Source organism: Tenrec ecaudatus, chromosome 3, assembly GCF_050624435.1.
Source record: "Tenrec ecaudatus isolate mTenEca1 chromosome 3, mTenEca1.hap1, whole genome shotgun sequence".
Classification (NCBI taxonomy): Eukaryota; Metazoa; Chordata; class Mammalia; order Afrosoricida; family Tenrecidae; genus Tenrec; species Tenrec ecaudatus.
In genome coordinates this window covers 106,354,487-106,378,080 of record NC_134532.1, presented here as the reverse complement: position 1 = coordinate 106,378,080, position 23,594 = coordinate 106,354,487, and the positions used below count along the sequence as shown (strand labels likewise).

The 23,594-nt window shown below is 40.4% G+C and overlaps 1 long non-coding RNA gene across 2 annotated transcripts in view; it reads left to right on the top strand.

Annotated features, from left to right (window-relative positions):
* LOC142442690 (uncharacterized) overlaps positions 1-23,323 on the top strand; it is a 133,247-nt gene extending 109,924 nt beyond the window's left edge. Inside the window, exons 3-5 of one of the 2 annotated variants that reach the window (XR_012783456.1) lie at positions 10,837-10,961; positions 18,720-18,855; positions 20,867-23,323. This is a non-coding gene — a long non-coding RNA (uncharacterized LOC142442690). The remainder of the gene's footprint in view (positions 1-10,836; positions 10,962-18,719; positions 18,856-20,866) is intronic. The other variant, XR_012783457.1, reaches the window with a different exon arrangement.
* The last annotated feature ends 271 nt before the right edge of the window (positions 23,324-23,594 follow it).

The following is a 23,594-nucleotide window of genomic DNA, read 5'->3' as shown; positions in this document are numbered from 1 at the left end:
GCTATTATAACTAACTAATTCCTTAGCACCACAAATAGGCTAAAGGGTAAGAGGCTTTTACGGAGACTGTTCATTAAAGTATTCATAACTAGGAGCTCAAGATGCTTCCCCTGTTGAGTGTAATCAAGCTATAATTGCATGTGTCTGTCTTATACATACTTGGTATGTTTTTATAAAATAATTTTCCAAAGTAAAAAAAATTAGATATCATAAGAAGAACGCATTGTTTTTTTTGTTTTTTGTTTTTGCTTTTTGTCGAGTGGAAAGATAGAGGATGCATCATAATAGACTTTGCCCCCAAATGTGCCTTCTCCCTTTGGACATGGTATCCGGAGAGGAGAGTGCCTGGAAGAGGGTATCATGCTCGGTCAGATCGATGGTCAGCGGAAAAGAGGAAGACACTCACTGAGAGGAACCAGTCTGATGGCTGCAACAATCGCCTCAAATACAATTGTGAGAAGGGCACAGGGCTAGGGAGTGCTTCTTTCTGTTCTGCATGGGATTGCTACACTCACAGCAGAACCGACTTGAAGGCATTTAATAGCAGCAGCATGCCCACTGCAACAGAAATATCATCACAGGTGGTGACTTCAGCAAACAGAAATTCATTTTCTTACAGCGGAAGCCCCTTCTTGTTGGCTTTAGGGCAAGCCCAGCTTCTGTCTCCTGGTTCTGGGAGCTTTCTGTGGCCCAGCATTTAGCCCTGTCGGTGTTTGAGCATGTGACCGCTTGTTTACCCTGCTCTTTTATATCCTGTATGAGATTGACTTACATCATCACACATATGAAAATGATCTCAAGATGACAAGGAAAACACATTCTAAAATAGGATTATAACCACAGGGATTAAAAAAAAACCCTTTTGCCTAGTGAATCCACCGTGACACTCATGATTCTACAGGGCGGGGCAGAAGTGTCCCGCAAGGCTCCCCAGACCGTAAGTCTTCACAGAAGCTGACTGCCACATCCTTCTTCTTTGGAGTGACAGGTAGGTTCAAGCCACCAACTCGCTGGTATACATGTGACCCCTTAGCTCCTGTGCCACCCAAACTTCGCAAGCACAGTGCAGGGGATGGGATTTCAAACAGATGCTTTGGGAAAGGGCACAGTTCAACCCATAGCACTTTGTTAACCAGTTTCTTAACTAATATAACTGAGGCTTGGTATAAGAAATCGGATTACACTCTGTAACAGATCTAGGGGAAATATTATAATAAAAATAAATAAAAGACTATATACTCCCTGGAGCAATAAGAGAGAAATTTATAAGGATATAGGGTATGTTGTAAAGTTTGAGAAAGACAACTGATAAATACCAAATGCTTCAAAGCTGGAGGATTTAAGTTGGACGGCTGGGGAAGATTTCGAAGTGTGTGGATGATGAGAACAGTTAATTTACTTGATGGCTAACTGAAATCCTTGGGATTCTAGTCTACCCAGAGGTGGAAAGGCCTCGTAATCTACCTTTAGAAAAAGAAACCACTGAAAAGCCTATGGATAGTGCAACTATATGCTATCACAGAGGAGGTTGCCAGAAGTCAAAGTCAAGTTTAAAGAGACTCACAGACCAGAGGAAGATGGAGCTCAGGCTTGTGATTCTAGATCCATCACCATTCGCCATTCCAATACACTGCCACTTATGGCAAATAGCATTGGGTACATCTGCTGCACATGACCTCTTTAAAGGATTGAAAAGCCAGGATGTCACTTTGAGGATTAAGGTGTACCCGAGACAGGCCATGGTATTTTCAATGGCCTCATATCCATTTGAAAATTGCACACCGAATAAAGAAGGCCAGAGAAGAACCGATGCATTTGAATTATGGTAAAGCATCGTGGATGACCAAAAGAATACGCAGAACCGTCCTGGAGGAAGTACGACTGGAAGGTGACTTTGAAGCCAGGATGGTGAGACTTTGTCTCAGGTGCTTTGGACACGTTCTCAGGAGAGATCAGTCACTGGAAAAGGACATCCGGCTTGGTAAAGCAGAAGGGAAGCAAAAATGCGAGCGATGGCTTGACCGTCCCTGCCACCCTGGGCTCCCACGAGAGAACAACTGCACGGAAGGCACGGGACTGGGGCGCTGCGCTCTCTTACCCACAGGGTTGCGATGAGTGCGAACCAGCTCAGCGGCCTCCAGCAACAGCCACTGCGTCGGAGCTGTGACCATGGTGCACCTTGGACTCCTCGTGGGAAGGCAGAAGACAGGGCCAGGGTCCTGGGAAAACTCCTGCTCGAAATTCTGAAGGAACTAGATGTTTAGAGACGGGAAACAAGAGGAGCACGGTTAAGTAAATATTCCTAGAGGGGAATCTGTAAGTGTAGACTTCAACAGATACAGAAGAAAATGGAAGATTAGCGTGGAGTCTTTGCAGAATGTTGTTTCTTTGGTGGTGTGAAGGGTGCACGTTCTTGGCCGCTAACCAGGGGACTGGAGGTTGGCATCCACTTAGAGGTGCCCCCAAATTCGCTCTTGGAAACCCCCTGGAACAGAGTTTTACCCTGATGCACGTGGAGCTGTCACATCTTAAGTACTTTTTCACCCTCACTTCATGTATATTTAATCAATAGCCCCATGTGGTCCAGGTTTCTGGGAAAGAATTCAAAAGCATCTTCCTTAGGAAATATACATACTACCAATGATCTTGCCCTTGAAGTAATTCATAATGGATCCACAAGGAGCAGAAAACAAATGGGACGAATGTAGATTTCTTGGGATTAAATTTTACCTTCCTTTTTCACTTAAAATCCTGTACGAAAGGCCATGCCTTGCTTCCTTATACAACGTTGGAAGAGCTCAGAGGTCGCCAGGGAAAGGCTTGCAGTGCCGCAGTTGTATGGTTTTGTTGCAGAATTCCTTCATTTTCCAGCAGAGATTTTGCTGGAAAATGACTATTCTCATTTTGCCATAAAACCCTACTACGCAGCAGGCTGCCACCTGTTTATCTATTAATCATCTGGGTGCTGATGGAGAGGCTCATTCTTCATTCGGGGATCTCTGGAGCGCATCTCAGTCACAAGCAGGCTACGGGCTCTGTGAGCATAGTTTTTGGTATTTATTTTCCAGAGGCAGACTGAGGCAAGAAATCATTTTTCTACCCAAGGTTAATAAAAAGGTTTATGATTGAATGCGTACTTGAGCTGAAGTCTAGTAAAACAGTTGTTTTCTTCCCTAGCACCTGGTTGGAATTTCTTTTTACTAGAATGCTGACTTGATTTCAATGTTAACTATTTTTTCCTTTATTTCCCAGTCATTGTAACTGTGAAAGTAACAATTGCCTTCCACATTTCTGAAGAGACCCATGCCAACAACCTGCTGGATATCCCTCAACTTTTCTCCAGTAGATAGCAACCTACATCCACTCCGCCCTACCCCCACGCACATTCACCCGCTTTGTTCTTAGCCATGGTGTTAGGAACACTGATCTGAAACTTGTTTCTCACACTTCCACGGTGTCTATGGGAATCCCTATAACACATTAAAAAAAATAGCTCCTCGTTAGCCTGGGTTCTCCCCTCCCCCCTTCCCCACCACACATACAGCAGCCCTGAGACAAAGGTGTTCCTATAGTTAATTTATTCCGGACCAAAAAAGGAAGCGACTGGAAATAACGAAACGGTGTGTGTGGGACGGGGTGGGGGGGGGGTGGGGGGGGTGGGGAGGCGGGGGAGTTTCTACCCAGGTGGCCAGAACTACAGAAAGCTAGGGAGGTGTCCTCTGAGGAGCAGTGTAGATTTATCAGAATTGTCTCCCCAAGGGGGCGAGAGCAACCTTTTATTTAGTGACCTCCACCTTTTTGAAGGTCAGGCAATAGCCATGGCATTTCAGGCGTGCGCACGTGTTGGCGTGGCGGAGTTCCCACAAGTGTGCTAAGAATTAATGGCAACGGAACCCTCAGGGACAAAGCAAAGAAACGCGTGATGCGGCTCTGAAGCCAGGTACTGTCAGTTGTGTATAGACACAGCGTGTTGCTGCAGCAACAGCTCGAGTAGAAGGTGGGCTGAGAGGCTGCGAGGTCACCCCCGAGGGATGCCTAGAACACCTGCGCAGTGGTGCCTAATGCATGTTCCCCTCTCCGCTGTTGAACAGATACTTGTGTTGTTTCCAGGTTCGGTTTTTGGCAACCATAATGCTGCACGCAGGGTCTTTAGACACAGATTTTTATTTACTGAGGTTTTTACTTCCATACATTTCTGAAAGTGAAATTGTTGGTCCAACACACTTTGCATCCATGCGCACATTCATCCAACTCCACGGCATAATTATTACTACTGTCCTCATTGGTTAGGTGAGAAATCAGGGGCACACAGGAATTTAGGATATGAATGCAATTAGAATTTTTAAAAACGCAAAAACTCAATGCCACAGAGTCTATTTCCACTCGTAGCGACCCGATAGTACAGAGCAGAACGGCCCTTCGGTTTTCTTTGACTGTGAATCTTTACATGAGCACAAAGCCTCAACTTTCCCCTATGGAGTGACTGGTGGATTCTAACTGCTAACCCACTGCCACCAGAAAGGTGGTCGTTGCTAGGCGCCATCAAGTCACGTCTGACCCCCACTCCCCTAAGCTGCAGAATGAAACACTGCCCCGTCCTCTGCCATCTCGCTATTGTTCCTGTATCAGATCCCGTTTGGGAGGCACTGTGCCAGTCCCCCTTGCCTAGTGTCTTCCTCTCTTTCACTGCCTCCACTTTCCCGAGATTCCAGATGTTGTTTTTGAAATAGATGCAAAAAGGATTTGGGTATTATTAACCCAAGGTGTTCTCATTTCTTTAGCCAGTCAATCCTGTTTCCTTGCATTCACTTTAGCATCATCTTTCTAGGATACCATGCACACAGATAGGAGGTTCGGACCCAGCAGGAATCCTTTCAGACAAGGAAGTGAGATGGAAAGCTTAGCTGGAAGTTCATAGTCGGACCGCGGAAGAATGTAAAATGGATTGCTTGACCCCGGACCTAGCAGGTGGTGTAGGTTTTTGCAACGGGCAACCTGTGGACACTGAAAGAGACTCCATCTCATTAATTTACAATATGCATGAGAGGACAGTAGGACAATCTAAGTGGCAGAGAAAGCAAAAAGCAAGTTATAGGACATGTGATCTTTGACCCCGTTGACCAAAAGATGTCTCAATTAGTTGAATTGCCTCCAATCATGATGTCTCAGCTTCTTTCTTTCTTCTAAATAATTTTTTGGGGGCTCTTAGAGCCCTTATAACCATCCATACATCAATTGTATAAACACATTTGTACATATGTTGCCATCATCGTTTTCAACACATTTTCTTTCTGCTATGTCTCAGTTTCTTGAAAGAGGATATCTGCAATTAGTGTTCCTATTTTAATAACGCATTACAGATAGAATTCATCACAGTGAACCACAATATGAATGTCCCAGAAGTTAGAATCAGCTCAACAACTCACACTGACACCGCCCACTTCCATTCTGTTTGCCATGTGATGGAGCACGGTCAAAAATCCCGGAGTCCAGGCTGTGGACACTTTGAATATAATCATAGTAAGAACACGTTGTTAATGGTCACAGAGTGAAAGGAGGTGATAATTGGGTCTAGATACAGCTTTCCCAAATAAATCACACGGATTATTTCTAAGGAGGAACGTGATTTCACCAGAAAGAGGGTACATAAAGGTATTTCAGCTAAGTACAAAGTCCGGAAGACAACACTGGTCATGTTTGGGACTAGCAACTTGGCTAACAAAACTAACATTTGCCTGAGTTTAAATCATATATATCTCCTACACATGAACGGTGTAGTCTTGGGGAAACTCCTTAATGCTGTTGCCTTGCTATCTCTCTCTCGTTTTTTTTCCCCTGTGAAGAGAGGCCAATTGTAATGTGTACCTTACAACATATGAGGATCAAATAAGCTAAAATGCCAAAGCACATAATATATTGGCTGTCATCTCGCAAACACATAGCAATGAGGTGTTATTGTTAATGGTAGGACTGTTTTGATTACAACTGTCAGATACTATTGGGAAAGGGTAGAGAAACGACAGGGCAAAGGCTAGCGCCGTTGGCTGGGGTCAGAGGGTCATGCCAGAATGTGCCAGAATGAATTCATGCTCTCTTTGAAGTACATTCTTCATTGGGGTCCTGATCTCAATCTGTTTCTCTGAACATACCTTCTCAATTTTCCTCCATGGGTCCTATCAGTAGCCTTTCACATCTTTTCTACCATGTTGACCTTTCATCAGAAGTTCTAGCCCATTTTCATGATTTCAATGACCTTTTATTTTGGACTTAATTGTCTCCTGAACTAAGACCTATAATTGGACATTCACTGTCTTTAAACCTTGTCTACTCCTTGCTCCCCTATCTCATCGCTAGCAGAATCCCCCCAACCCCATACCCAAGAACTGCTCATAGCTAGTGTTCTCTCTTGGTTCTTGATATCAACACTTCTAATAATAGTGATAGCAATTAATTGTGCCTATCCTTCTACCCTTTGCATATGCCATTCTCTTTACTTGACAAATCCATCCCCACCTCAGACATCTCTGAAAGAAGTGATCCTTCACTATTTTTGTTGCTTTTTAAAACCTTTTGCATATTCTCCAGCTTGCACGTATTGCATTGCAAATAGCTGTTTACACCTCCCCCTCCTAGAATTACACTGTTGGTACCAGATGAGATGTGTTCCCACCTCTCTGATCACGATATTTAGTATATTGCATGGCTTGTAGTAATAAATGCTCAAAAAACTGTTTCATAAACTGGAATAGACCGAGCAGCAACTAACAATAATAATAATGAGTGTAAATGAGTTTATCTTACATGCAGAAGGGAGTCACTGAAGCCAGTGTTTAAGTCGATGGATGGCATTGGCAGCTAAGTGTTTCAACAAGATGGTTGTGACAGAATGAATGGACTGGATAAAGCAAAAGAGACATGGGATAAAATATCCATTTAAGTTTCTTTATAATCAAAAGAGATATGATAGAGATCTGGCAGTAACTGTGAAAAGGGAAAAGAGTACATTGGAGAGCATCTAATGGGGGTGAGGGAGAGAGCATCTAGGCCAACACTAGACTGTTGTTGCTGCCTTTGGGGGTTTGCTGAATAGGGTAAATCCATATTGGTAGAAAACTTAGAAGTATATTTCCCTCATGGAAAATAAGGCAAGATTGATTTTGAACATATTGAGATGGAAGTACTGAGGAACATCTAGGTATAATTTTTAAGAGATCATTGTATATATAGAACATGAATATATTTGTATGATTTAAATCATTTTTACAAATATTTACATAGCTCTAAGGTGTTTAAATAAAGGGATTTCTTGCCCTTTATTTTCTGAAGTGGTAGCTTTTATTTCCTTACACTGTGTACAGTGAACTCGATGTGGTATAATGAGTATCAGAAATGGAAAAATTAAGATTTCAAAAAACCCGTGGCATCACCTTGACCCTTCTTAGTCTAATCCCTTGGCTAGGAGGAACACAAGCACACCCCATCAATCACTGGGAAATAAGTGGATACACAGATATCAGTAGCAGAATTTTTTCAAGACCTGTATTAGAGTTCCACGTTTTTAAAATCTCAATTGACCCTATTACTAATCACTCAGAAATGAGTCGCAGAATCTACCAACATCTTCCCCCACCATCTCTTACCCAGACACACTGGAAAAAGTCCTTCGCTGGCACTTATAAAGACTAGGGCTAGAAGAACTTCATCGACTAATGAATTATATTACTGAATAAACAAGGCAACCTATAAGGAGAATCCATGCTTACTGCCATGGAGTAGATACCAATGCAGAGTGACTGTAGTCCAGGTGGAATTACTTCTGGGAGTTTCTGACCCCGTAGCTCCCTAGAGAGTGCCAAGCCTCTTCTTCTCCCTCCACAGGTGTATGGTTTCCAACTGTGCACCATGAGGATCGCAGCCCAATGTGGAAACACTATTCCACCAGAGCTCTTTCGGTGCATCACAAAACCTATTTTTTTTTAATTTTTGTACTCTTTTTCTCCTTTTTCAAATCATTTTATTGGGGGATCATATAACTCATCACAATCTATATATCCATCCATTGTGTCAAGCACATTTGTACATCTGTTGCCATCATCATTCTCAAAACAAGTGCTTTCTACTTGAGCCCTTGGTATCTGATTCTCGCTTTTCCCCCTCCCTCCCCGCCCCGCCCCATGAATTCTTGATAATTTACAAATTATTATTTTGTCAAGTCTTACAATGTCCGATGTCTCCCTTCACCCACTCCTCTGTTTTCTGTCCCCCAGGGAGGAGGTTACATGTAACATCCTTGTGATCAGTTCCCCCTTTCTACCCCACCTTCCCCTTTCCCTCCTCGTATCACTACTCTCATTATTGGTCCTGAGGGGTTCATCTGTCCTGGATCCCCTGTGTTTCCAGTTCTCATCTGTATCAGTGTACATCCTCTGATCTAGCTGAATTTGTAAGGTAGAATTGGGGTCGTGATAGTGGGGGGTAGGGGGAGGAAGCATTAAAGAACTAGAGGAAAGTTGTGTGTTTCATCAGTGCTACACTGCACCCTGACTGGCCTGTCTCCTTCCTGCAACCCTTCTGTAGGGGAATGTCCAGTGGCCTACAGATGGGCTTTGGTTCCTTACTCCATGCTGCCCCTCATTCACAATGCTTTGATTTTTTGTTCTTTGGTGCCTGATACCTGATCCATTCTATACCTTGTGATCACACAGGCTGGTGTGCTTCTTCCATGGCATCACAAAACATTTTAAAACTAATGGTTGACCTTATCTATAGATATTGAAGAATTAATCATTCCAACCTAAGATCTAAAAATTTGGAGTCATATGGAGTGCTATTTTAATAAAATTATTTCCAGAGAAATTAGAGTGTTTGGAAAATCTCTGACCCTAGCCTATTAGTTTATCTAGATTCTTGTAACTCTAGCTAAGCTATTTGCTGACCTTCCATGTGGTCTCTCTGACCTCTAATGGAATGAGAAAGAAGCAGTGCTGTATGTTTCCCTGAACAGGTAGGAAAATAAAACTATGTGGCACGTAGCAGGAAAGCAGAACACAAAGTCATTTCTCCAACGAGTTCGATTGTACAATGAAGGTCCTGTGCCTGCCGAGGGCCTACAAGTATGAATTTAATTGCACTGGGAATAACATGTTCATTTTTTATCAAGAATATAAGAACAAATAAAAACGTTCTCACCAATAAGGCATCTTATTTTCCAGTCACATATTGGCTGCTTGGAAACCACAGACAGTAAGTCAGAATAAAAAAAATTGTGAGCTTTTTTTCTTTAATACAGAGAATATGCCATTCTAAATATTACAAGCAATTCTAAACTTTTTTTCCCTAAAAGGTTTCACCTTAAACTATTTGAGCTGAAGTGACATTTATTTTGAGTACTGCTGTTTCTTAGAACTTTAATGAGTTTAATGAGTGTTTGCTCTCAGGACATTTTTTACATCATTAATGCCTATTGTGAATAGTCATAGGTTCTGCAGGCTAGTTATTATAGGTCACCAGACTGAAACCATCCAGTTTGGCAGGTGGATATTAGTAATTTAAAAACGTGTTGGGCTGAATGTCATAGGGCCCCATAGTAACAAGTACTTAATTTACTATGCTGCACAGTTGTTCTCAGAAGCAGAAATATGCAAGGCATTAGGGACTGGCACCTCCGCTTCCCCCTCCTGTCTGGCATAGTCAAGAAGCAGGAGGACACGGGTGTGGCAACTGGAACAATGGCCTTGGTTGAATAAACTAACGTGGAGAAACTGAGTGATGACATCGCAGGCCAGGAATGCACTGGGGACTTTCTCTCCTTGCAGCGCACCATGTGTTTGCAAAAGAAAGACACTGTTCTTGGCTTTATGGAGTCTCTGTGTAATACTGAGCCAATAAGAAAATGTGCAGGGAAATTTGATAGGCTTGTTACCTACAATTCACATTAAGGACCAGGAGAACATTCTTTATAGCACGTACTTGAATGGGACAATCTGTAAAGAATTTTCTCAGTCAAAGAATTTGTGGAGAATTTTCCTATCCTTGTTACATACCATTCACAGAAAATCAGGATAGCTGTCTTGATTCCCTATACTTTGCTAGAAGAATCTGTGTAATATTTTCTCAAAGAATGTATTTTGAATTGCCCTATCCTTGTAACATGTGATATACTTTGAAATCCAAGATAATGTCCTTGGTTATCTTGGAAGGATCAGTGAATTGTTTTTCTCATGCAAAGAATGTATTGACAGCTTTTGCATCCTTGTGAACAAAATAAACACTGAAAACTGGAAAAAATTATTGTGATAAAATGTATTTGAATGCAAGAATCTATGTAGTGTTCCCTTGATTGAACAACATATAGGAAAGTCTCCTGCCATTGTTGTTATACATGATTTACGTCAAAATCCTGGAAAAGTCTGTTAAATTCTTACACTTTGGAGAAATAGTGATATGTTTTCTTATTCCATCAGAAGTGTTGGAAACTTTCGGAAGTTTGCTACACATGACAACCCAATAACCCTTTTAACTTGGCGCACTTAAAGGGAAGACTCTGTGTGCCGAGTTTTCTAGAAGAATGCGCTGTGAACTTCCCAGTCCATGAAATACAAGATACATTTTTTAAAAAAACCCAAAAAGCTATTATGACTTACTATTCCTACTATGAGAAATTCTCCGTTCTAGTCTCCTTCAAATAGTGTTTGGGTGACATTTCCATCCTTGTTATATATGGTGAACTTGAGACCAAGATGTCCTTCTTGATTTCATGTTCTTGAATGGGAGAATATTTACAGAGTTTTATCAGTCAGCGAGTATATTGGGACCCTTCTTGTCTTTTTTATGCAGGATGTATACCGTATAACTCACTTGATTTCCTGTGCCTGAATGGAAGAACCTGTGTCATGATATCTTGGCCAAATAATGGATCGACAACACGTGTCCTTTTAACACACACGCAGTTTGAAAGTTAGGTAACTTCAATGTCTTCGTGTATTTGCATGAGAATCTATGCACTGTTCTACTAGTCAAAGAATGTGTTGGTAATTTTCTCATTCTTGCAATACAAGTTTTATTTTGAAAATGTAAAAATCTATTCTTATTTCATTTACTCAAATAGAAGAATTTGTAGTGTTTTTAAAAAACATTTTATTAGGGGCTCATACAACTCTTACACAATCCATACATATACATACATCAGTTGTATAAAACACATCTGTACATTCTTTGCCCTAATCATTTTCAAAGCAGTTGCTCTCTACTTAAGCCCTTTGCATCAGGTCCTCTTTTTTCCCCTCCCTCCCTGCTCCCTCCTCCCTCATGAGCCCTTGATAATTTATAGATTATTATTTTGTCATATATTGCCCTATCCAGTGTCTCCCTTCACCCCCTTTTCTATTGTCTGTCCCCAAGGGAGGAGGTCACGTGTAGATCCTTGTAATCAGTTCCCCCTTTCTAACCCATTCACCCTCTACTCTCCCAGTATCGCCCCTCACACCCCTGATCCTGAAGGTATCATCCACCCTGTAGTGTTATTTTAATAAAGAATGTATTAAAAATTATGCTGTACTTCTAAAACCCATTGTGCTTTGAAAACTAAAAAAAGAAAGAAAACACGTAAAACAAAAAGTGGAAGCACTCTGCACCCAATAGACATTGAAATAGAAAACGTGGTCACAAATGCCAGCCCGTGATGGGTGGGCTGTCCTATACAATCATGCTTTGCTCGGATCATGTGTAGACCTTTATGGGAGAAGCGAAGGTCCCAGAGACTGCCTCCATCTGTCATCTGAGTTGTAAGGACTTTGACCTGGCGGCGCTTTATCTAAGTGGTAAATCTTATTTCTGGTGAACTGAGGTACCTGCCCGGTTGATCTCTGTGGCACAGCGGGGATCAAAATTCTGAGCTGCTGGTTAGCTCACCTTTATCCTGGAAGGATGAATGGCAAAGGGTAGAAAGTCCACGAGGTTACAGGTGTCAGAGGTCGTTTACTAGACACGGAGAGAAGATACAGATTTGAACCAAAAGCCGTGGCCGTGACTGGGTGTGTGTGGTTTGGTCTGGTCTGTCACTGGCCTCCGAGAATAGGCGCCCATGCTCCTGAGGAGAGCAATGCCCCAACTGCCAGCCTGTGAACAGGTAGAACAGCGACATTCCAGTAACCCTCAGCCCGAACTGCCACCTGCAAAACGGAAAAGCAAGGGTTGTTCAGCAAGACTATTGCACACAAGGTGACAGCACCTTTATTTAGATCATCTTTGTTGAAAATAATTATGAAGTTTGTCATTTGGCAATGAATAAAATTCCCTATTCAACGCTAGGATTCTTAAAGACAGTTTGGTTTCCACCTGGCTGCCCAGAGAGAATTGCTTGGCTGCCATAGCAACTGTGTCCCTGAATATATGGCAGTTGACAAAAAACACTCTTTATCTGCTGAATTTTATCCTTAGAAAGGTAGGCTGAGTGGGTGAGTTGTATGAAAGAACACATTTAATACTTACATCCTTATCAGACAATATAGCACTCCTTTATTCATCTCATACCCCATCTCATACCTCCACAAATCCAGCCAATTCCTTAACTCCCATTCTGGCCTAAGCCAATACCATCTTTGACCTAGGTTTTGGAGTGATGTCCAAATGGGTTTCCTGTTCCACTTTTCCTTCGGTCTACTCCCTACAAAGCTGTCACAGAGCCCCTTTGAAAATATAAAACATAGTACTTTATCTCCTTAACTAAAACCCTCAAACAATATTCTAGTTGATTCTTATTTCAATAATGCCGCTTAACGATTTACTTTGAGTCGTAATGGTTTACAGCAGTAAGCATTTGCTCTCTCCCATAGGTCAGACAGGGCGGCTGTATTTCAAACTGAATTGGTGGGTTCTGCTCTCGGTTCAGGTTGGGTGCTGGTATGCTTCATGTATTTGACTCTGAGGCCCTGTCAGGAGAGGACAGTAAACTGTTGTGATGTTGTTTACTGGTTAGAATCCTAGAGTTGAATATGGAAGCTTATCCACTGCCGCATGACAAACTTCATAATTATCTTTCTTTAACAAAGAAAATCTAAATAAAGATGCTGTAGCCCTGTATGTAATAATCTTTTCTGAACAATCCTTACCCTTAAAACTGGTAATCAAGAGAGGTTCAGAAGCCAAAACAATTTATGTGCACACATTTGAGGTCTCTGTTGTGTCTCATTTGCTTACATTTTACTAGCAAAAGGAAGTCACGTGTATCAGTAATATGGAGCAATACCTGCTACTTTTGTGAGAGGACACACCCAAGAAATGTGACTAAGAGAATGAGTGATAATCTTAAGAGCAGGCAAGTGAACAATTAGGACCAGTAGTCAAATCTCCCCAGTGGCTTCCCATGGTACGTGGGAGCAGACACAAAAAACGAGGTTGCTCACCAGAGCTGTGTTGTTAGCTGTTGAGTTCCACCCTTGTCTGCTGGGTGCTTCAGGCACAATGAGAGCAATCTGGTATGATTCATAGGGTTTTCATTGGCTGATTCTCTGGAAGAAGATGCCTACACCTTTCTTCTCACTTCATGTTTGTCTGGAAACTCTCCTAAACTCAGTGCGGCATCAACAACTGCTGACAGAGAGGTAGTGGTTATGCTTGACAGGTTGCGTTGGCAGGATTTAAACCCAGTTCTCCCGAATGCAATTCAAGAATTCTAGCACTGTACTACCATTTCCCACCAGTTTTATGTGATCTGACCTCTGGCTGCCTTTCTGAATGAATTTCCTATTAATTTTCTCTTTTATCTCTCTCTCTCTGTGGCAATTGCTCTAGTCGACTTTAGTTCTTGAACCCTTCACACAGGCTCTCGTCCTGAACTTTATTTGATATTCTTTCTGCTCCCTCTGAAAATTTTCTCACAATCTACTTTCCACTGGCTTTATTCTGGCTTCTGTTCAGATATTATTTTCTATGAAAAGTCTTGCTCAGTGACACTGTTTAACATAGCAGCACATATTACACTCTATTTTTACCCTGATCCATTGATTTGCTTTTTACAACACTTAGGACTAGTCAAAACATGTTCTACATGTATGTACTTTTTTGTCTGTGCTTTCCATGAGGAAGCATGCTCTGAAAATGTAGGGACTTCCTCATTTCCAGCACATCATAGGAGCATAAATTGCTACAGAATAAATGAAGGTAATGAATTGCAATAATTCCCATGTTCCGTTCATGCTCTTGCCCCACACAGTCTTTGAAGACTTATGAATGGCACAAAGACATGTAAAGAAAATAACCCAAACATTTCTTTATAGATTTTTATACATTATCTCTTTTATAGATGAAATATTAATATCATATTAATTTATTCTTATATTTTCCATTATAAATGCTTCTTGCTAAATGGGTTTAGCTATTATGATAATGTTTGTGTGTATTGGGGATTGGAAATCTTTAACATTAGGGGCCAAGTTTCTAATTCTTGATTTACTTATTGCCTCTCTTTTGAGGTGTGATGTTTCTTTTCTTGACCAGGGTGTGAGGTCTTCAAAAAGTTCATAGAAAACGTATCTTATGAAAAAATGATGCATGAATTTAATTTGGGTGGGGTAAAATAAACTTGTACTAACTTGTTATAATATGTCTGAAGAGGTTCTAGTCTGAAGCACCAAGAAGGATAAGACTGTTTGACAAAAGCTATTTAGTCCACACAGCAGTACAGAGGGCTCAGTTCAACTCACTTCCACGGAATAGCTAATATACCGGAAGTTCTTCAACACATGAAGGCTGTTGGGTCCAAGGTCAAGGACGCAGACAGCTGAGCCTTCCCAATGGCACTTCAAGGCAGTCTGCCCACAGGCAGCAAATAGCAGGGCAGGTCACTAACAGTCAGCAGTTCAGGAGCTTAGTGAAGCAGGCTCAGATGGGATATCAAAACTCAAGAAATGCCAGACCACAGGATCCACCAGCCTCCAGCTCAAGTGATGTACACACCAGCAGCTTGGTAAAGCAGATCTGAAGGAACCTCAAGCTCTAGCAACATGATCCACAGGTTGGCTATCTCACAGGTAGTGTGGCTCACAAGTTGAGGCAGAGAGCTAGGTAAAGAAGCTTCATGCTAGTCTAATCACTGGAGAGCAAGAGAGAGAGGGGTGGGTTTTGCCGAGCCATTTATCTCTTTGTCCTCCAATCAAACTGCGACGTTATTAATCCCACATGTTCCTATTGGCCAGGATGGCACAATAAACCTACCTATCACAACAACCATCAAAATGTTTATTAAAATTGAGGAAGATTTTAAATACTTGCTGATGAAAATCAAGGATTGTAGATTTTGCTATGGATGACAGCACAATGTAAAGAAGACCAAAATCCTCAAAGCTGAACCAATAGGTAACTTCATGATTGAAGTTGTCAAAGGTAGCCACAATCGATACTCATGGAAGCAGCAGTCAAGAAATCAAAGAATCCATTGCATAGGTTAAATCTGCTGCACAAGACCTCTTTAAGGTGTTGAAAAGTAAGCATGTTGCTTTGAGGCCTAAAATGTGCCTGAACCAAATCATGGTTATTTTCAATTATTTCATAGGCATGTGAAAGTTGGACATTGAATAAGGCAGACTGAAGAAGAATCTTTGCTGTGAATTATGGTGTTGGCAAAGAATGTTGGAAATCCATGGACTGCCAGATAAACACACAATTCTGTCTTGAAAGCAGTGAAGCCAGAATGCTTTTTAAAGGCAAGATTGATGAGGCTTTGTCTTAGATGCTTTGGACATGTCAGGAGAGACCAGTCCCTTGAGAATGATATCGTGCTTTGTAAAGTAGAGGGGAAGCAAAAGAAGAGGAAGGCCCTTGACAATACATATTGACAAAGTGGCTGCAGCAATGACAAACATAACGATTATGAGGATGTCACTAGACTAACAATACTTCATTCTGTTGTGCACAGGATCCCTATGACGCAAGCTCAACATGGCAGCACTAACTTAATAAACTAAACTCAAACTTGAAAGAGTTATTAAAGATCCTGAATCAGGATTTGACTTAGAAAAGTGGCCCAGAAGGGATACTAGGGATGACTGGGGAGCATCCGTTGATGGTATGCATACTACGTGTGGAAGACCCCTTTCATATATGGGAATATCAAACTTGCAATGACTTTATCTATTCTGTGAGCAAGGGCCAGCCACATTGCAGCTGCCATGATGTTATGTATTGTGGAAGGGCTATGATCCAAAGAGCTGATTATCAGTTTATAATTCCAGCCACATTTAGGAAGAAGCTCTATTGTTCAAAATTGAAGAAATGAAGCCAAAATGCTGCAACAAGGATAGCAGCCAATTAGTATGTCAAGCTGTATTGCAAGAGAGCAAGAAGACCCAGGAAGGCCAACAATGAGCTTACTAGAAAAAGGAACAAGTCATGAAGGGGCAGTGCTGAAAGAAATTCTGTGAATGAAGTTTGTGTGCCCTGTTGTTCCTCTTAGGTACAGCACATGAAAAATATGTGTTCAGTATTTTTATAAAACCCTACAGTTCAATTTATTTTTATTTCTCATTGCCATCTTTATATAGGTAAAAAGGATCATTTAAATATTAGATTTGGGGGTGGGGTGAGGGTGATTAATCACATCAGACCTAACAGGATTCACCTGAGCAGCACCTTAAAAAGGATGAAAAAATATGTTCACTTGCCGGTCACCTAGAGACCAGTAGAACCACTGAGACTGCAGTCCTTCATCACTCTTTGGGTCTAGAACTGAGCTGACCCTAGTGGCTTGATTTTGAACCAAGTCATAGATAATCTACAAAGGGAATAATAACCATTCTTGGAATAGTAACACATATCTTTGCATAAGCAACCATTTGAGATCAGTAGGACAGCAGTTGCCCCAGAGCAATGTTCAAAGGGGTTGGGGAAGAAGTGGGCCTGGACTCAGGAAGCCAAGGGTGTGCGATGCTGCATGAAGGAAGCGCAATGGATGCAATGAGCCAGAATGCATGTGGATCGCTGCAAACTGTAAAGCTGGCTGACTAACCCTTCACCCAATTCACGAGGAAAAGTTTCTTTAAAAATAATAAAAAACGGAAAGTTCAAGTCATTTAGAAAAGGAAGCTGTACTGCTGTTCATTATTCCAATTAAATGTGAAAGAGAAAGGACGTGAGGACAGATAATTGGGTCTATTTCTCAATCCACATCTTCTCTTTCAGAACTCAACCCATGTATTTAGATCCTAATGGAGGTGACATTTAGTGGATACACGCGTATAAATTATTAAGGCACATGGTTTAAGTAAAATATTTCTGTCTATAAGCCAATAAATATTTCAATATATTTAAATTTTAATTTATCATCATTTTAGTGTTCCTTCATTTGTTGCTTTGGCTCAGGATTCCAAGATAAAAGGCAGTTCATTGAAAAAAAATATTCAGTGTGCACATATAATTTTACATGCAAAAATGAGGATAAATGGTAAGTAAGGATGCCCTATTTGCATAATTGTTTTATTAGGTAGTTTAAAATAAACACTTGTTAAAACTACATTCCAATAATTCAAGCTGGCATATCAGCTTTTTTCCCTTCATGGAAAATCATATAACCAGTGGGAAAATCTTCATAGACATTAATAAAGCACTTCCCAAGATCATCTTGGGTTCATATAATGATTTTTTCTGCTATGTCTGAGGGTTGTTTGTGTTTCACCCAGGAATCTTTTCCCTTTTTCTCCCTCCTTTTCTAAGTGAGTTTTAGAAGGAGGATTTTACTTATTATGTATAGTTCTTAAATAGAGAACATGATCATTTTATCATGAATATATGGAGGAAGGTGGCAATAACAGTAGAGAAAATGTCCACTGCCTGCTCTTTTCTTATGAAGAAGGGAATCTAAAATGTTCCACTCTCAACCTCTTCCACTCAAGAAATTTTTATGCAACACCAGTTATGTTAATTTATAAAATAGGTGTTCAAATCAAACATTTACTAATAATAAATCATGAAAAAATATTTGAAAATAATTTTGCTGTCCAATATTTTACCATGTTTTTTTAAAAAGCAAATGAATGTGCTTGCTTATTCTTAAATAAAGAATTAAATGTGGGTGAAATACTTGAAACTACAGCATGCAGAGCATCTTTGACGTGTGTCTGAGTTGATGGTTATTTTGATTTTATAATCGTCAATGCTGAAGATGTCACTTCACATAAATACAATGTACAAAATGGCAGTTGTATGTTTAGGACCATTTCAGAAACAGTTGAAAATTCTATTCTAATCCCAAGCCAAATGTTTTTAGTAAACTCAAGTTTTAAACTTGTGTTGTTTGATAACTCAGAAAATTATTTTTGAAATAAAAAAAATCATTTTATTGGGGACTCGTATCACACTCCATACATACATACATTGAATCAAACACATTTGTGCATTTGTTGCCATCATCATTCTCAAACATTTGCTTTCTATTTGAGCCCTAGGTATCAGCTTCTCATTTTCCCCCTCCCTTCCTGCTCCCACCTCCCCCAAGCTTTTCGAACTTTTAATGGCAAATGACTGATGGTTTTTATCTAAGTTGAATATGGTTTGTGACAGTTTTATATTCTCCTGTCAACTTGAGCAAATGGGTGGAGTCTAGCCTGATGATCAGCCAATAGCCAATGGGGCCTCTGTGTGAGCATGGCCCTCTCCTGAGGATTCTGGAAATTCCTGTCTTCCTCCCTCAAGAGGGGACATACATGCTCTCTGCCTTCTTTTTCCAGATGTTGAGACACTCAGAGCTGGAGGAGAAATGTGGAGACCTCTGCCAGCGTTGAGATGCTTACACTGCCACTGGATCCACAAGACATACTACCCACTGGCCTATGATCTTGTATTCGGCATCACTGCATGTGCAATGTGAGTCTAAAGAGGGTTATGCACTAGTATTGGACATATGGGCTAATATCAGACTTACTGACTGGGCTGGGATGTTTTCTTAATATGCAACTTCTCTTTTATATAAAGCTCTTTTTTATACACATATGAGTGTCTGAATTTGTTTCTCTAGTGAGCCCAGACTAACACATAGTTTACAAACTCAACTTGGTTTTTTAGATTCGAAACTGTCTCCAGGTCCTTTAGATCATCAATTACTAATCTTACAATTAAATCATTGGGAGGATTTTTTCATCTGTACCTATAAACATTTCTTTGAAAAAAAAATTTGGGCTCTTATAACAATCCACACATCCATCATATTAAGCACATTTGTACATATGTTGCCATCATAATTTCCCAAACATTTTCTTTCTACTTGAGCCCTTGGTATCAACTCCTCCTTTCCCCTCCTTCCCAAACTCTCCCACCCTCGTGACCCTTTGAAAAATTATAAATTATTATTATATTTATGTATTACATTGTCTTCTGTCTCCCTTCACCCATGGTTCTGTTGTTCGTTCCCGTGTGTGTGTGTGTGTGTGTGTGTGTGTGTGTGTGACATTATACATTGATCATCGTCATTGGTTCCCCCTTCTTCCCCTTTTCTGCCCACCTCCTCCCTTCCTTCATGGTATCAATATTCCCATTATTGTTCCTGAGGGGTTTATCTGTCCTGTATTCCGTGCATTGGAAGCTCTTATCTGTACCAGTGTACATGCTACAGTCTAGCCAGATTTGTAAGGTAGAATTGGGGTCACGATAGTGGGGGTGTTTAGGGGATGGGAAGGAAGCCTTAAAGATGTAGGGGAATGTTGTGTGTTTCGTCATTGCTATACTGCACCCCGACTGGCTCATCGCTTCCTTGTGGCCTTCTGTGACAGGATGTCCAACACTCTAAGGATGGGCTTTGGGTCTCCACTCTCTCTGCCTGCACTTATTCACATCAAAATGATTGTTTGTTTGGGGTCTTCTGATGCCTAATACTTAACCCCGTCAACACTTTCTGAACTCACAGGCTGTTGTGCTTCCTCTATGTAGGCTTTGATGCTTCCCTGCTAAATGGCCACTTATTTAACTTCAAGACTTTAAGATGCTACCTGCTATATCTTTTGATAGCCAGGCACCGTCAGCTTTCTTCACCACATTGGCTTTTACACCCATTTTGTCCTCAGTGATCGTGCCAGGAAGTTGAGTGTCACAGAATGCCAGGTTATTAGAAAAATGTTTTCTCTCATTGAGGGAGGACGTGAGTAGAGGCCAAATGTCATTCTCAGTAGTTATAAAGAGCCATTTTGCACCCCATTCTTCCATATGTTTACTTTGTTCATACATTTTTCAATTTTATCTTTTAACATAAAAAATAAAAACCTCACTGCCATTGCGTCAATTTTGACTCATAGTGACCACATAGGACAGGGTAGAACTGCCTCTGAGGGGTTGTAACTCTTTACAGGAGTGGCTGCTGGTTTTGAACTGCTGGCCTTACAGTGAGCACCCCAGTGTGTAACCACTCAACTACCAGGGATCTTTTAACCCAAGTATTTTACAATATTTTCCTCAAAGTTTTATATATATATATATAATTCTCCTTTTAATGGTTTTATTGACATTTAATCAACATATCACACAGTTCAACAGTCCAATCATATCAAGAAGAGTTGTACAATCATCACCACAATCAACATCAGAACACCCCCCCCTCCCATCCCCCCAAATGGCCATGGTTAAATCACTTTAAAAATGAGCTGTTTACTAGATATCCCTGGGCTGAGGACCAGATATTCTGGAAGGAGATAGACCAGAGCCAATGATCCACACATCATCAACACCAGATTAGGATAGCACTTGTACTGAAAGGCATATTTTCACCCCTCTCATATGCCTTGAAGTCCTATAAGGTGTCAGGGAAGAATACCGATGACCATGGGGTGGGGTTGGGGTGCAGGGCACTAACCCACCCAAGGGGATGGTCTTGTTGATATTTCCACAGGAAAGGGAGAACGAGAGTGGACCTCATTCCAGTGTGGCAATTCAAGAAGGCAATGTTCCTGCTCAGAGAAGCTCATTCCCAGAGATGACTGCAGGGCCGCTCTCAGCTGGAGACATGGCATACTAGAAGACAGCTCTGAAGATACATTTTGAGGAGTGTGTCTAGTTTTACCTGCACACCTGGAGCCAAACCAAGATGGGAGTGCAACTGACCAGTGATGTGTGCAAAACCACAAAGTCCCAGAAAAATCCCCAGCAAGAATTCTGACTTGTATGCCAGCACTTGGCACCTCATCTGGACTGGAGGTGGATTACTCTCAAGGGGCCACACTGGAAGACTAAAGGTGTAACTGGGGTAAAAGAGTGGGGGGCAGCACTAGACTGCTCCATTTCTGATTGCTGGAATAGCAATGTGGACAAAGTCATATATTTCAATCATTTTATTATTCAAAAAATATCCCACAAATAACAAATTGTGACAGCCATATGTCATTATAAATAAGTTAACAAAATTGGATTTTGTTCAGTCAGAAATATAATTGCTCCATCTTTCAATTTCAATAATCTGTTTAAACTTTGCCTTCTTGAGAGCCAACTGAGCCCTAAGAGTAGTAATCAGCTTTGATAGTCAGAGACTATGCCTCTTCAAAGGTTTGATAACAAACTACTCCAAGTCGAAGGAGGGATCAGTATCAGAGCATAAACTGAGAATCAGTGTGCAGAAGGTGATGGATGACAGTGGGACCCCAGTTCATTTGTGGAACTACATAGGAAATAAGCCCCCCTATCAAAAATTCAGAGATGGGAGGAAAGTGGTCAGAAAACAGAGTGCTTGGGAGAAAGGAGTATAGAAGATCAAAGGCATAAATCTGACCTGAACTGGGAAAACTTTGTCAGTAGATTTCCCCCAAAGATGCAGGCTGGACCTGATGTCTTTTTGAAAATGTTCTGTATTTTTGGATTGTATTGTTTGGCTTTGCTTTTGTTCATTCATATTAGGGTGTTTCTCAGAGGTCTTATGTCAATGGAGCTCACCCTTTAAGCTGTGGTATGTGCTTTTCTGTTTTCCTGTATATGAACTCCAGGATCGATGAACCTATAGGGACAGCAAGTAGAATAATGGGTTTGAGGGTGTTACAGTGATGATGGTGGGGTAAAAGGGAGAGGATGTCAAGGAGTCCATGTAGAAAAAGAATGGTTGGAAACCGATTGTGAAAGCAATTTTACAATTCTACTTGACATGATTGAATTTTGGAGTGGTATGCTACATGTATTAACTCCCAATTAATCATGAATAAATAAAATTAATAGAGGAAAACAAAAGTGAAAAAAATCAATTAAATCTTTGTCTTTTTCCCCCTATGGTAGTTCCTCTGATTCCAATTACCGTTATCGTTTTCCTTAGAATTATCAAAACAAACTTAAAATAGCATGCATCCAATTTTTTTGTAGAAATAGTAGGGTTTCTATTTTGTCAAAAATAAGAACTTAGAAATTATACAATTTGCCATCTCAAGTATTGTTTTATGATTTTATTGAAAACTCATATACAAAATATCTTAAAATTATTATTTTGACGTTCTTGACATTCTTGCAGAATAACTTAAATTATTATTTTTCTTTTCAAATATTTAACATATTAATAATAATATGCAGACTTAAATGATCTTAAATGTTATTTGTTTGTTAAGAAATATTAAAACTATTTTTAAGAAGTGTATGACTCTTAGTGAAGTTAATGACGTTGATAGTATTGCAAAACACTATCTAATTGTGGTTGTGGTTTGGGCTGCAGGGGCCTCCCAGCAGACTGTGCAATGAGTGAAAACAGTATGTTCGTTGACACCAGCTTCAACTTTTGCTAACCATCTGGGATGCTCATCTATCATTGCTCCAGCACCATTGTAGAGACTCCAAAGCAATTTTTCCATTGTAAACCTTCATCTATAAAACATTCATTTATTTTCTTGTGTGCCTTTCCAAAGGACAATAAAACAATAAGTCCTCATATATGTTTCCTTCACAAACATATCTTGCATAAAGTAACAATTGTGCTGTGTTAGAACTGTCAGTTATTTTATCTAACTGAATTGCAATTTTGAGGCTGCCCATAAGCCTGGTAAGAAGCTGCTGAAATTGGTCCTTACTATTTTCAGAAAGCCTTTTGTAGACAGTGTCATTCAATAAATGAATTTTATGAATTTTGACCCATACTTTTTTACCATGATCGATGTCTATTTTAATAGCAGCAAGTAGCATGAGGCGTTCTCCTATAATGTAGGACTTTTTAGTTTAAATAAGAGGTTTCATAAGATTCTATTAAATTTTTTTAACAGATTTCTCAAGAGGTTGTTTTTCTTTATTTGGAGATTTTAAAAGTCATTCAAAATATTCCTTTGGCTTGTTGTAGTATGCTGTACGCTTAGTATTATATGCCACTTTAGTTTGGCTGGTTTCAAACTCTTCACAGCCAAAATGTTATTACCAATTAAACAAAGAGGTTTTTCCACACTGTCATCATTATTAGAAGTAAATCCATATTGCAAAAATGATTCAACATATTTTCTTTTTGTTGTTAATTTAGATGTACCACAACCTGGTAGCAAAGACTCTGTGATTAGCATTTTCACCTCTTCTATACAAATGAAGACATTGGTCCATAACTGGAAATATTTTCCCTTAAAATATATGTGAATATTGCTAATGACTTCTTAATTAAATATTAGCTA